This window comes from Balaenoptera physalus (genome assembly GCF_965194825.1).
Source record: "Balaenoptera physalus genome assembly, chromosome: 12".
Taxonomy (NCBI): Eukaryota; Metazoa; Chordata; class Mammalia; order Artiodactyla; family Balaenopteridae; genus Balaenoptera; species Balaenoptera physalus.
Window position 1 is genome coordinate 21,017,101 of NC_138897.1, and position 15,560 is coordinate 21,032,660.

Consider the following 15,560-nt stretch of genomic DNA (forward strand, 5'->3'; position numbering starts at 1 on the left):
TTGTACATTGTTTCTATAAATTTGACTAATCTAGATACCTCACATACATGGAATCATATGGTATTTGTCTTTTTGTGACTGATTTATCTCACTTAGCAAAATGTCCTCAAAGTTCATCCATGTTGTAACATGTGTCAGATATTTTTCCTTTTTAAGGCTGAATAATATTCCACTATATGTATATACCACATTTGTTTATCCTTTCATTCATTGATAGACATGTGGGTTGCTTCTACCTCTTGCCTATAATAATACTGCTCTGAACATGGGTATACAAATATCTCTTTGGTACCCTGCTTTCTGTTCTTTTGGATGTAAATGCAGGAGTGGAATTGCTGGATCATATGATTCTATGTTTAATGTTTTTGAGACATTGCTATATTGTTTTCCATAGTAGCTATACCATTTTACATTCTCACCAACAGTGCATAAAGGTTCCAGTTTCTCCACGTCCTTGCCAACACTGGTTATTTTCTTTCTTTTTTTTTTTCTTTTAAAATAGTAACCATCCTAATGGGTATGAAGTGATATCTCGTGATTTTTTTAAAAAAGTAATTAATTTATTTTTGGCTGCATTGGGTTTTCATTGCTGTGCGTGGGCTTTTCTGTAGTTGCGGCGCACAGGCTTCTCATTGCGGTGAGAAGTACAGGCTTCTCTTTGTTGTGGAGCATGGGCTCTAGGTGCGTGGGCTTCAGTAGTTGTGGCTCGTGGGCTCTAGAGCACAGGCTCAGTAGTTGTGGTGCACGGGCTTAGTTGCTCTTCAGCATGTGGGATCTAACCGGACCAGGGCTCAAACCCGTGTCCCCTGCATTGACAGGCGGATTCTTAACCACTGTGCCACCAGGGAAGTCCCCTCTCATTGTGATTTTGATTTGCATTTCCCTATGATTAGTGATGCTGAGCATAATTCTATATGCTTATTGGCTATTTGTTTATTTTCTTCAGAGACATGTCTTTTCAAGTTCTTTGTCCATTTGAAAAAAATTATATAAACTATTTATTAACAGACAATGCCCACAAATTTATTTCTTCTTGGACACATGCATGGTGCAACCATGGTGGCCTGTGGTCTTGGTGTGTTGGCCTCGGACACAAAGTCCCCAGAAGTGGCACAGCCCTCTGTGGGCCCAAATCTTCTTCATTTGTTCCAGGTTTTCATGAAATTTGTTGTCCAGACCATTGGCCAAGACTTGGCTGTGTTTTCCATCCTTCACATTGAAGAACCAGTCTGGGATCATGTACTGGTGTGGATTCTGCATAGTGGTGATCACACCTTCTACGTCTTCCTCAGTGAGCTCTCCTGCCCTCTTGGGGAGGTCGATGTCTGCTTTCCTCAACATCACATGAGCAAATCTTTGCCCCACACCCTTAATTGCTGTAATGGCTAAAGCAATATTATGCTGCTCATCAGTATTGTTGTTGAGTACTTGCAAAATGTGCTGGAACTTCTCAGGGATTACTAGAGACGTGGCAGCAGCCCCAGTAGCCCTTTTGTCCATTTATAAAATTGGGTTGTTTTTTGTTGTTGAGTTTTAAAAGTTCTTTCTGTATTTGGGTTATTAACCCCGCATGATACATATGATTGCAAATTTTTTCCCATTCTACAGGTTGCCTTTTCACTCTGTTGGTTGTGTCCTTCACATGGAAGTTTTTAATTGTGATGTAGTTCAGTTTAGCTATTTTTACCTTTGTTGCCTGTGCTTTTGGTGTCATATCCAAGAAATCATTGCCAAATTCATTGTAATTAAGTTTTTCCACTATGTTTTCTCTTAAGAGTTTTATTGTTGAAGTCTTAAGTTTAGGTCTTTGATCCATTTTGAATTAATTTTTCATATGATGTAAGGTAAGGCTTTAACTTAATTCTTTTGCATATGTCTATCCAGTTTTCCTAGCACCATTTGTTGAAGAGACTGTCCTTTTCCCATTGAATGGTTTTGGCATCCTTGTCAAAAATAAGTTTACCATATACTCAAACATTTATTTCTGGCCTCTCCATTCAATTCCACTGGTCTGTATATCTGTTTTCATGCCAGTAACACACTGTTTTGATTACCATAGCTTTGTAACAAGTTTTGAAATCAGAAAGTGTGTGTCATTAACTTCATTCTTCTTTTTATAGATTGTTTTGGCTATTTGGGGTCCTTTGAAATTCCATATTAATTTTAGAATGTATTTTTCCATTCTAAAAATTCGCATTAAATCTGTAGATCATTCTGGTTTGTATTGACACCTTAATAGTATTAAATCTTCCAATCTATGAGCACAGGATGTCTTTCCAATTATTTGTGTCTTCTTCAATTTCTTTTAGCAGTGTATTTTTGTTTGTTTTTAACATCTTTATTGGAGTATAATTGCTTTACAATGGTATGTTAGTTTCTGCTTTATAACAAAGTGAATCAGCTATACATATACATATATCCCCATATCTCCTCCCTCTTGCGTCTCCCTCCCACCCTCCCTCAGCAGTGTTTGGAAGTTTTCAGCGTATAAGTCTTTCACCTCCTTGGTTAAGTTTTTTCCCAAGTGTTTTATTTTTTAAATGCTATTATAAATGGAATTAAAATTTTTTTTCCTTTTCAGATTGTTTATTTTTAGTGTATGTAAATGTAACTGATTTTTACATTTTGATTTTATATCCTGCAATTGCAGAATTTGTTTATTTCTAACAGTTTTTTAATGCAGTCATTAGGGCTTTCTACATATAAGATCATGTTGCAACTAGAGACATTTTACATCTTCTTTCTGATTTGGACGTCCTTTGTTTCTTTTTCTTGCCTACTTATTCTGGCTAGGACTTCTAATACTGTGTTGTATAGAAATGGCAAAAGCAGGCATGGCATCCCTGTCTTGTTCCTGATCTTAGAGGAAAACCTTTCAGTCTTTCACCATTGAATATGATGTTAGCTGTGGATACTACTCATTTTTTCACTCAGGGTTATGTTCAAAGAGAGTCTGCTCTGATGAAAAATAGTCTTATCTCTTGATGCAGTTAAAAGGAATACTGTGATTTGCCAAGTTAAGTTTTATATTTTCTTCAATTTAATCTACTCATTTAATAGTTAAGGAAAGGCCCTGGGGGTAGGCGTGGCCACTTGATATTTAATGACAATGATGACAATGAGAAGTGGCCGGAGTCTCTTAGCTCTTGAGACAGTCCTATTTCAATGACTCCTGAGTGCTTCTTCAGTTGTAAGAGTTGCAATTGCCAGTTGAATTTTGTTGTAAGCAGCTCTTACCCTAGATCAATTAGACTCAGCTCTCCCCTCACCTCCTGCAATGAATTCCCTTTTCTCTTTCGATCCAAATACTGTGATGCCTACTCTATGTTACTATCTCCTCTGTAAAGACTTTTCTGCCTCAGAATTCCAATGGGCATATTTTCTAGAGCTAAAATTGTGCTGAATCACAAAGGTTCTCAACTGCACAGGCAATGTTATTTGTAGTTTCAAGAAATACATTTCTCACGTGTCTGTGACCCTATTTTCCAAATGGATAAAGTGCTGCTGTAATGAATGAAATATAAATTCACTAATTGAGGGTCCTCTGAAGCCAAAACATTGGGTATCATATTTTAATTGTAACTTTAAAGCAGGTGGGTTAGAAATCTGAGTTAAGCACGAAAAATATCAAGAGAACACTATATCAAATTAATTTGAATTGCTATTTCCACATTTCATTTCATTCTTGAGTAATGGTTTTGACAACATGCTGGTAAGAGTATTTTCTTAATATTCATAAATATGGAGATATGTATCTCCTTATTGGCAAGAGTATTTTCTTAATACTCTTGCTTTTATCTATGGATATAGCTATAGATATAGATATATGGCTATAGTAGAAGTTATCAGCTGTCTCAGTGAACATGCTAAGTGACACTTTGTCCGAACTTTAGCATACATTAAGTTCCACAAGATGAAAAGAGTTAGGGGGATGGATGGTGGTGATAGTTGCACAATAATGTGAATGTATTTAATACCACTGAGCTTTACACTTAAAAATGGTTATTTTATATTATATATAAATATTATATATTTATATATTATATATAAATAATAGTTATATTATATAAAATGGAAATTTTATATTATGTGCATTTTACCACAATTTTTAAAAAGTGAAAAAAAATGTACGCTTACTCCGACCCTCTGTCTAACCTCCCTTCCAGCCAGCAGTAGCAATAAAGGCCCAGGGTGGTTGGTTTCCAAAGATAAAAAAGATGAAGGAATGTCATTTGTCTTTTAGGTTCAAATGCAAAATGCTTACACATACATACACAGGTAGGCAATTATGCATAACTTTAGGCAAGTTAGGATGTTACAAGAAGTACGTGCACAAAAAACTATTCAAGAAAGAGAAGTTGAAAGAAAAATATGCCGTTCTCATGCCCTAGGCTGCTTTTGATAGGGAAGCAAGTAACTACTGTAACCAATCGCCTGTATTTAGCACCAACTGCTTTGACAGCACAGGGCTCTCTTCCACAGGCTGGTTTGTGTTAAAGAAAGCAGTTCTGCCAGATACAGACTTATGGAAATGTCAGGAACATCCTATGCAGCTACTTCTAACAAGTGGAATAATCTCCAGACCACTTTTGGAGAGTTTTCTTCTGCTTGAGAGGGGAAAAATAGTAGTGGGGGAGATTTCTCTTTGATAGATTTCAGATTTGTTAAGAGTTGAGGACCATAAAATAAGGCGCTCCCTCATGTTTCTTATTGGAGCAAGAAAGCTGGAAGGTGGAGATTTATCAGTGAACGGTCATATCTTGAGGGGCTAGAAGGATTTTGGATTTCTAAGAGACTCAAATTTCCTTGCCCCAAACATACCTCTGTGCTTTACATTCTGTAGTAAAAGATATGAGCAGCGTGCTGTGGAAGGCACACAATTTCCTGTCCATCTGTGCTGTGCTACCAGTCATCGCCCGCAAGCTCAGAGTGTGTCACCCTCAAAGATAGTGGTTCATCTGAGGAAGGCTGCTACCAAACTGTAGCATGTGGTTATTTGAATAAGAACAGAGTGATAAAATCGTCATAGGGAAAAGGGGCAAAGGGATCATTTTTATGGACTCGAGAGGTAGCAAACAGACGAGAACTTTCTAGGATTCCCAATAATTGTAACCAGCAGCCCAACTTAAGGTATTGAGCCGTTAGAATTGCCTATGAATCACCCAGCCCTTTGTATTTTACAGGCGCTCTTTTCTGCCATTAGTGAGACTGTGAGTTTTGATGTTACGTGGCCTGCTCTTTCACAACCCCAAGGTCATGGGTGTCTCTTGGATGCAGTCAGGGGGCACCAGGAATTGTGCATTCTAGCTCACCAAAGATGAACACTTCCTTTTTCCATAAGGGTCCAGAAAAAAACTGAGATCAAGTGGACAGTCCTTTTTCTTATATGGTTAGCTTTTCTGAACCAGCTCACTGGATTGGAACTGAAGGCTTAAGATACCCTCAGAAGGGATTTATAAGAATATTATAATTTACAACTTGTTACAGTGCAACAATTTAGAATTCAACACATGTGGTGGCTGAAATTTCAGTTAATCTGGACTTTTTTCTTTTTTTCTTTTATGGACTTTTCATTGTTTGACAAAAGCGAAGGCTCTTCAAGACCTGGGGCTTCCCTAAAGGGTCCTTCATGGAATCGTCCACCTCTGGTTCATTAACTCTCCTCCAGAGTCATCAGTTTCCCACGTGCACTGTCCTCTTCAGGTCACTCAAATACCTCTTTCCTCACTCTAGAAGAGTCCACAGGTAGAGTTTCTAGGTACCTGTACACAGAGTTTCTAGGCTTCTCTCTGAATCCTCATGTCAAGTGCAGCCCTAGATTTTGTCTAGGTAAACCCTGAGCTCTGTTCTAAACCATCAGAGACTCTGGGTGGAGAATGGGATCCAGTCCAGGAGAGACGGTACAGATAGGCCCTCAATTTTTTTTTTGGCATCTTCTTAACAGTTGTCAGGATAATGCTGCTGTTTATCTTTCCAGGGAACTTGACAAATAACCATGTCACTTGAAACATTAATTCTTTTCGAAAGCTACGTAGCCTACTCCCATATTATTGAAACAACTTTTCTCCTATTAGCAGGGCTATGACGCTGTCTTGTAAAACAAGGTATTTTATTGTTGCCATAAGGACAGTTGGTTTGTTCTGCTCCAGCTGAGGTCTGGTGGTACCAGAAAAAAAAAATTACTCTTTTACTGGGTTTCCTTTTTTGTTTCTCAAGGCGTGACTCCAACTCCTATTAGTTTATTTGGATTCAGAGTCTCCCTCCTGGAGCGGATTTACGTCTGTAGCATCTGCGGCACGGAGTCTTCTCTTAACAATCAAGCTGCCTGCCAAGCACTCATTGTGTTATTTCTTTGTCGGAGGCAGTCTGTTAAAGATCTCTTTAAAAGATTTAACGCTATCCTGAAGTTTTTGAGAATCTCTGAGGCAGTGTCTTATCCCCTGCGTTGGAGGGGATTCTGGTCTTCTTAACTTTAAGTGGGAAACCTGGATAAAGGGCTTAGGCGGTTTCTGCTCAAATGGGTGAGAGCCTGCCTGGCAGGGGCCATGCTGGCGACTGTGACATAGCGATATTCTCACTGTGTGTGCTTCAGTGGTTTAACAATACGTTTATGAGTCTCACAGTGACTTTCCTGCTGGCAGCCAGGCTAAGCGAATGGGTGACAAGAGACTCTGCCCTCCAGGCAGCCTGGTCCTGGAGCAGGGGTCAGCTCTCTCTCACCCTTGCTTTCTTTCAACACCTCAACCCTTCCCCCAACAGCACCAAAAAGTTGGTCGGGAGCCTCAAGCACACCTGCCCATCTCCGACAGCCTTACACCTACCTCTCAAATCAGGCAAGATGTGGACGTGGGGCTGTTTCCTCTCGGTTTTGGCTGACTTCCAGGTCTGAATGCTTGTCACGTTCGGAGATGAGACGTCAGAGCGCCCCGGTGTGGGTGTGGGTGACCCTGGTCTCCTCATCTGCTTATGAGTATAAATTGGTTAACACTGGAGAGAGTCCTTTGTGCTTTTCCCTGACCTCAAGGCTGTTGAGGGAGGTTTCAAGGGCGCTAATTGAGAGGCTTCAAGGAGGTTAGTTGGAGAGCTTTTGTGCATCCTCTGCACTGGAGCGATGGCAGGCTGTGGTTTGACTCTTACATAAGAAATCTAACGGGCAAAGTGGGCTGTGGCCACAGTGCAGAATCTGAGGTTCGGGACCACAGAGTCAGGGGTTGCAGATGTATGTTTCCAAGGGATCAGTGGTCATGGAGAGCCAGTCTGCCAGGGTTCTAGAATCATCTTGCAGGGCCTCTTCCAAGAGGGCTTCTTGGAGGAGAACGGAGCCCCTAAAGGAGAATGTGTGAGGAGGAGAAGCACAGAAGAAAACCAGGAGCCTAAGAGGGGTAAAAAGGGCCCGTGGAGATTGTATCACTGAGGCAGGGAATGGCAGGTGACAGACCACAGCAACGAGGGTTGTGCAAAAACACACAAAGCTGCCCATGAGAGAGAGAGCTTTAAAGCCGTAGTCAGACAGATACAACTCTAGATGATTCTAATTAGGAAAGATGTTTTCTACACTCTTATCCGTTCACCCCTTTCTTCCCATCGCTGCTGTTGAGGAATTTTCAAATGCTTCACTTAGAGCTCCAAACCCATTCCTATTGCTTCCTGCTGGCAGCAGTCTTGAGACAAACCAGGAATCAAGTTTGGAATTTTGATATGGGATCGCGCCAGATTTTTTTAATTCAACTGTGACTGTTTAAGGGACCAAACTAAAGGGCAACATTACATTATCAGAACGTATGCATGTATATTGAGGAACTTGCCCAGGCTTTCATGGAATAGGGGAAGAACAAAGCCTACATGTTGGGTTTGAGAGGGTCATGATGAAAAAGAATAAAGGAGTTTCTGATGTATTATAAGCCTAACTTGCTTGATGTATTAATTACATAAGGTATGATCTAAGTAAAAACTTGGAGCTTGCTTGCCATTCAATCGCAGGTTCAAGATCAGTCACCCAGACCTGCCTTCCCCACGCTATTGGACGCTGCCTTAGTCTAAACTCCTTCTAATTGCAAAGACCAGATTGCAGCAGACCCCCTCCCGTGCTATCTATTCTTCATTGCAAGTAAATACCTAAAAGGAAGAACTCCGATGTCACACCTACGAAGTGACAGGAACTAGTGTTACTGTTATCTGGGAGGTTGCCAAAATGTTCCTGTTTAAAGCTCATTTCTTCAGTCCCCACCTTTAAGCTCTTGTTCTGGTCGCTGCCTGTTCTTTTAAGACCTGATCTTGCTGGTCTCAGTCAACCAATCCCTCACCCCAGCACAGTAGCCCAGGTCCTATTACCCATGGTAGCAGATCTCCTGAGAGCTAACCCCCTTTCTTCCTGGACTCCTAAGAATCCCCTACACCCACTTCTCATTGTAAAGAACCTTCCTTCCTTTCCAAGCCCAGTCACTGTGACCCTTTGCTCTTCCTGGAACCACTGGTTGCTGGCACTTGCCTGACCATGATGGGGGATTGCACTCCTGCTTGGAGTGGCCTGCTTGAAACTATTGTCGGTGAATCCACCAGCCCCAGAACTTGTTCCGCCACAGGGAGAAGTTTCCAGCTTTCTCCTCAGGATAAAATAAACTTATGTAGCAAATTAAGTCTAGTGAGTATCCGGGGATAGTGTAAATTGGGCCTAACATTCCATACCAGCTTTACTTCTCAGTGACGCTGGAATTAAAACTGAAACCTAAAGATGATCTTAAGGCTGAAATTGAGGTTCAACTGTTTCATAGATTTTATTTATTTGCTGATAATAAAACAGCTACTCCTTTTAAAATAGCTAATATGCTCCAGATACTTTGCTGGTACTTCGCATCTATTACCTGTCAACTACCTGCAAAAGCAGGTTTTATGATCTGCTTTTTACAGATGAGGAAACTGTAAAACCTCAGCAGGCTGATTCCAAACCCATGCACTTGCCCTCACCTATGCCATCACTATATCACACTGGCTTCTTGGGAGCTACACAGTACTAGAGGGGTTTCTTTCTATTAAGTATGACCTGGTTTTGTTTGAACAGTGGTTCTCAACCAGGGGTCATTTTTGTCTTCCAGGGGACACTTGGCCATGTCTAGAAACCATTTTGGTTGTCATGACAATGGGGAGGGCACTAGTGGCATCTAGTGAGTAGAGGCCAGTGAAGCTGCTAAATAGCCTACAATGTCCAGGACAGCTTCCAGAACACAAAATTCATCCAGCCCCAGTGTCAGTAGTACCAAGGTGGAGAAACTCTGGTTTAAAGCAATTTTAAAAAGCAGTTTCCATGACTGAATAGAACAGTTGGATGTGCAGTTTTAGCTAAATATGTTGCTAGATCCATGAGTGACTGGGATAAAATTTTATAAAAGGAAATATAAAATTATTCTTATTTTGTTCCAAGTCCCTAGACATGTTACAGATTTTTAAATATCGGTAAATATGGGCTGCCTGAGCAGGAAAGGTCCTCCAGGAGCCCCTCCTGCCTGGAAAGGATCTAGGTAAGAATGGTTATGTTAGGTGGGTTCTGATGATTTTTGGCTTACACAGAGTGTTGGTGAGTTAAAGAATCCATGGTGAGGAGCCTAGCAGATTACAAAGCACAATAACCAAACACTTCACTAGCTGGTATGTCATCAGGGACTCCTGCATTATTTTCCAGAGTTTCTGCCTCCTTGCCTATCTGTTAAAAATCCCAAACAAACCTCAGAGTAGAGTTCTGAAAAACCAGGTGACTAACTTATTTCATTTATTTTCATAATAGGAAAGTCATACGGGTTTGCTCACTGGAAAAAATTACCCACTTACTGAATCAGGAAAGGACAATATTACTTACAAACTGTTCTCTGCTGGTCCTCATAGCAGAGGAAAGATTGTTCTAGCATAATATAATGGCATTCAAAATATTATAGCATTAATTCAAGTAACCAGACAGTAAGAAAAAAAGTAGCAGGCCCTGGGCTTCCTTCGTGGCACAGTGGTTGAGGATCTGCCTGCCAATGCAGGGGACATGGGTTCGGGCCCTGGTCTGGGAAGATCCCGCATGCCGTGGAGCAACTAGGCCCGTGAGCCACAACTACTGAGCCTGCGCGTCTGGAGCCTGTGCTCCACAAGAGAGGCCGCGATAGTGAGAGGCCTGCGCGCCGTGATGAAGAGTGGCCCCCACTTGCCACAACTAGAGAAAGCCCTCGCACAGAAACGAAGACCCAACACAGCCAAAAATAAATAAATAAATAAATAATTAAAAACTTAAAAAAAAAAAAAAAAAAAAGTAGCAGGCCCTGAACAGCAGTAATGTTCTGCTCCTGGAGCTGCTTAGCTATTTAAAATACAAAACAGCAGAGAAACCCAGAGACCAGAAAGTGAAAGCAAATACACTTAGTGATTTAGGAAAAGAGCTTGGAAAGGGAGAGGTAGTCACCCATTGGCCAACTTAACTCTTGACTTTTAAAATGAATTGGAAGTGGGAAGAAACACATTTCCTTTTAATGTAAGAGTCCAAGTGTAATTCTTAATGGTGCTTTCCAAACTGCATTCATATTGTTGCTGCTGCCCTGAGAAGTATAAATGATGCAAACATCTGTGCATACCCCATGCATTTGTGCACAACATGGTCATGTTGTAAAGCTTCCCATAAAACAAAGCGGCCTAAATATTACTCAGGCTTATTTTATAACGCTGCCTAGATTTGAAAATGGATAGAGAGAGTTATTATGTACTCGTAAATTCAGGCCAATTAGGCAGAGAAACATTCCAAACATCATGCCACATGTTGCTGCATCCTATCACCTCCTTTAGGTGCTGTTCTGTGGAAGAAGAAAGCCTCAGCAGACCTTTACACACAACTTGTTTTCCTGGCAGGTGGAGACCATGTGTCTGTAGGATTTTGGTGGGTGTAAAGCTTCTCTTTCATACGAAATGATGTCCACTAGCTCCTAGGTTATCTGTGTTTCAAAAGGATGGACAGTAACGTAATCACAGCTTGGGGAGAAGTATTATGGAGACCGAATTAAAGGATGAACAGTTGGTGAGGGTAGATTATCCAAAGGTAGTAAATAATACACATTAGAGATAGTAAATGTGAAGATCCCTAGATATTTTAAGCTCTGTCTTTGAAGCTTTAAAAGGTTTTAAATTTATTTTAGGAAATATCAATTCACAAGGAGGTTAGTAAATATTAGTTCATCACTACTTACTTATACATTTTTTTAAAAATTTTTATTGGAGTAGGGTTGATTTACAATGTGGTGTTACTTTCTGCTGCACAGCAAAGTGAATCAGCTATACGTATACATATATCCACTCTTTTTTAGATTCTTTTCCCATATAGGTCATTACAGAGTGTTGAGCATCACTACTTACTTATTAAGAATAGAACTTAATTTACTGAGTATCTATTATGTGCCAAGTATTATGTAAGGGTACTCAGGACATAAACGTAAGAGACACAGTCATTTCATGGGACTTCAATTCAACAAGCGTGAACAAACAAACATAATAAATATCTTGATGCAAGTTGATAAATTCAACTAATTAAGTCTAGGGAGGAGATGGAGATTAGAGAGATATTTAGACTGTGGTGTGGTTGAATTAGTTACTAACTGATTCAGACTGCGTGTCGAAGGAGAGGCACTCCTTGAGTGTGCCTGTTAGCCCTCCAACGCAGGGAACTAGATGGATAGAGGTGCTGGGAACCAAGATGGTGGCGGTGCAGGCAAAGAAACCAGTTATAAGGCAAGTGGAAGAGTTAAGTTTTTAAGAAATTGAATTTAAGGTTTCTGATTATTCAGGTAGATATTTCTAGTAGCTAGGAAGAAATATGGGTTTGGCTATTAGGAGAGAGAGTTCTGAGTTGGAAAAAATAGATTCAGGATACCTTTAGGTTAAGTAAAGCCACCACATTTTGCTGCTTTTTTGATGGGCACTGAGACGGTTTCTGGTTTTGTGTCATTTCCCTACCGGGCTATAAGCTTCTTGAAGAGTACCATGTCAAATGCATAGAGTCTATTTTCATTGTTAATTTAAAAGAAAACCTGTGGTTAAAAATCAACTGGTGAATGAGTGAACTGTATGATATGTGAATCTATCTCAAAGATCTTATAAAAAAGAAAAAGAAAAAGAAACAATTGATGCAATTTTCCTTTTCCAAAGTATTTCCCATAACAAGGAAGGAAGGAAGGAAGATAGGAAGCAAGGAGAACAATCTTACACATCGAATTCATGGAATGAATGAACTGAAAACATTTGATTCCATAAGAGATCATTCCATTTAATTTGATAAGAGATCATTTTATTCTGTCTCCTACTTTTACTGATGAGGAAACAGACCAGAAGAATGAAAATGTGCTTATTTAGAGTCACACACGCGGTTGCCTGTAACACCCAAGCCTTCTTTCTCTGTTCTTTTTGTTTGGTTTTGTTTGGTTTGGGTTGTTTTTTTGTTTTTTAAATATATTGTCATGATATTTATTATTATTAACAGTATAATAAATGAATATTGGTGTTTAAAAAGACATATTGTCAGTAAAAGCGAAACAGAATAAAGGAGTGACCTTTCAGAAAGAAGAGACTCAGAATGAGACATAAGGAAGGAGTAGGCTTGGCTTAGATTGTGAACCATGTATTCAGGGAGGCTGATTTTCTCTGTTTCTATTTTTAATAAAACCCTTGAGTTCTGGCAGCAAGTGTTAACAAGTCCACTTAATATTTGTCAAAAAACTTAAGGTCCTAAACTAATTAAAAATTCCTGTCTTTTTGCATTTGACATTTTCATATCAACTAGAAACTTTGTAGACTAAATTATAGAGTTTGAAGTAAAATTTTACATAATTAAACTCTTAAAAACCAATACTTATGCATTTCAAATAGAGAACCAGCCCAGAGGAAAGCATAACTTCATGTTTTTTGTTATCTTTTTTTTTAATTTTTTAATTTTTTTTTATACAGCAGGTTCTTATTAGTCATCAACTTTATACACATCAGTGCATACATGTCAATCCCAATCGCCCAATTCATCACACCACCACCCCACCCACCCCCCCAGCAGCTTTCGCTCTTGGTGTCCATAGGTTTGTTCTCTACATCTGTGTCTCAATTTCTGCCCTGCAAACCAGTTAATCTGTACCATTTTTCTAGGTTCCACATATATGCATTAATATACGATATGTGTTTTTCTCTTTCTGACTTATTTCACTCTGTATGACAGTCTCTAGATCCAACCACGTCTCAACAAATGACCCAATTCCATTCCTTTTTATAGCTGAGTAATATTCCATTGTATATATGTACCACATCTTCTTTATCTATTCGTCCGTCGATGGGCATTTAGGTTGCTTCCATGACCTGGCTATTGCAAATAGTGCTGCAATGAATATTGGGGTGAATGTGTCTTTTTGAATTATGGTTTTCTCTGGGTATATGCCCAGTAGTGGGATTGCTGGATCATATGGTAATTCTATTTTTAGTTTTTTAAGGAACCTCCATACTGTTCTCCATAGTGGCTGCATCAATTCACATTCCCACCAACAATGCAAGAGGGTTCCCTTTTCTCCACACCCTCTCCAGCATTTGTTGTTTGTAGATTTTCTGATGATGCCCATTCTAACTGGTGTGAGGTGATACCTCATTGTAGTTTTGATTTGCATTTCTCTAATAATTAGTGATGTTGAGCAGCTTTTCATGTGCTTCTTGGCCATCTGTATGTCTACTTTGGAGCCGTGTCTATTTAGGTCTTCTGCCCATTTTAGGATTCGGTTGTTTGTTTTTTTTAATATTGAGCTGCATGAGCTGTTTATATATTTTGGAGATTAATCCATTGTCCATTGATTCGTTTGCAAATATTTTCTCCCACTCTGAGGGTTGTCTTTTCATCTTGTTTACGGTTTCCTTTGCTGTGCAAAAGCTTTGAAGTTTCATTAGGTCCCATTTGTTTAGTTTTGTTTTTATTTCCATTACTCTAGGAGGTGGATCAAAAAAGATCTTGCTGTGATTTATGTCAAAGAGTGTTCTTCCTATGTTTTCCTCTAAGGGTTTTATAGTGTCCGGTCTTACATTTAGGTCTCTAATCGATTTTGAGTTTATTTTTGTGTATGGTGTTAGGGTGTGTTCTAATTTCATTTTTTTTACGTGTAGCTGTCCAGTTTTCCCAGCACCACTTATTGAAGACACTGTCTTTTCTCCATTGCATATCCTTGCCTCCTTTGTCATAGATTAGTTGACCATAGGTGCATGGGCTTATCTCTGGGCTTTCTATCTTGTTCCATTGATCTATGTTTCTGTTTTTGTGCCAGTACCATATTGTCTTGATTACTGTAGCTTTGTAGTATAGTGTGAAGTCAGGGAGTCTGATTCCTCCAGCTCCGTTTTTTTCCCTCAAGACTGCTTTGGCTATTCGGGTTCTTTTGTGTCTCCATACAAATTTTAAGATTTTTTGTTCTAGTTCCATAAAAAATGCCATTGGTAATTTGATAGGGATCGCATTGAATCTGTAGATTGCTTTGGGTAGTAGAGTCATTTTCACAATATTGATTCTTCCAATCCAAGAACATGGTATATCTCTCCATCTGTTGGTATCATCTTTAATTTCTTTCATCAGTGTCTTATAGTTTTCTGCATACAGGTCTTTTGTCTCCCTAGGTAGGTTTATTCCTAGGTATTTTATTCTTTTTGTTGCAATGGTAAATGGGAGTGTTTCCTTAATTTCTCTTTCAGAGTTTTCATCATTAGTGTATAGGAATGCAAGAGATTTCTGTGCATTAATTTTGTATCCTCCAACTTTACCAGATTCATTGATTAGCTCTAGTAGTTTTCTGGTGGCATCTTTAGGATTCTCTATGTGTAGTATCATGTCATCTGCAAACAGTGACAGTTTTACTTCTTCTTTTCCAATTTGTATTCCTTTTATTTATTTTTCTTCTCTGATTGCCGAGGCTAAAACTTCCAAGACTATGTTGAATAATAGTGGTGAGAGTGGACATCCTTGTCTTGTTCCTGATCTTAGAGGAAATGGTTTCAGTTTTTCACCATTGAGAATGATGTTTGCTGTGGGTTTGTTGTATATGGCCTTCATTATGTTGAGGTAGATTCCCTCTATGCCCACTTTCTGGAGAGTTTTTATCATAAATTGGTGTTGAATTTTGTCAAAAGCTTTTTCTGCATTTATTGAGGTGATCATACGGTTTTTATTCTTCAGTTTGTTAATATGGTTTATCACACTGATTGATTTACGTATATTGAAGAATCATTTCATCCCTGAGATAAATCCCACTTGATCATGGTGTATGATCCTTTTAATGTTTTGTTGGATTCTCTTTGCTAGTACTTTGTTGAGGATTTTTCATCTATATTCATCAGTGGTATCGGTCTGTAATTTTCTTTTTTTGTAGTATCTTTGTCTGGTTTTGGTATCAGGGTGATGGTGGCCTCATAGAATGAGTTTGGGAGTGTTCCTTCCTCTGCAGATTCTTGGAAGAGTTTGGGAAGGATGGGTGTTAGCTCTTCTCTAAATGTTTGATAGAATTCACCTGTGAGGCCATCTGGTCCTGGAC

At 39.3% G+C, this 15,560-nt stretch overlaps 1 pseudogene across 1 annotated transcript; it reads right to left on the reverse strand.

Annotated features, from left to right (window-relative positions):
* Positions 1–564: 564 nt before the first annotated feature.
* On the reverse strand, positions 565–15,121 carry LOC309639428 (small ribosomal subunit protein uS13 pseudogene; annotated as a pseudogene). The gene has a single exon. The product of its transcript is annotated as a small ribosomal subunit protein uS13 pseudogene (transcript).
* Positions 15,122–15,560: the final 439 nt, after the last annotated feature.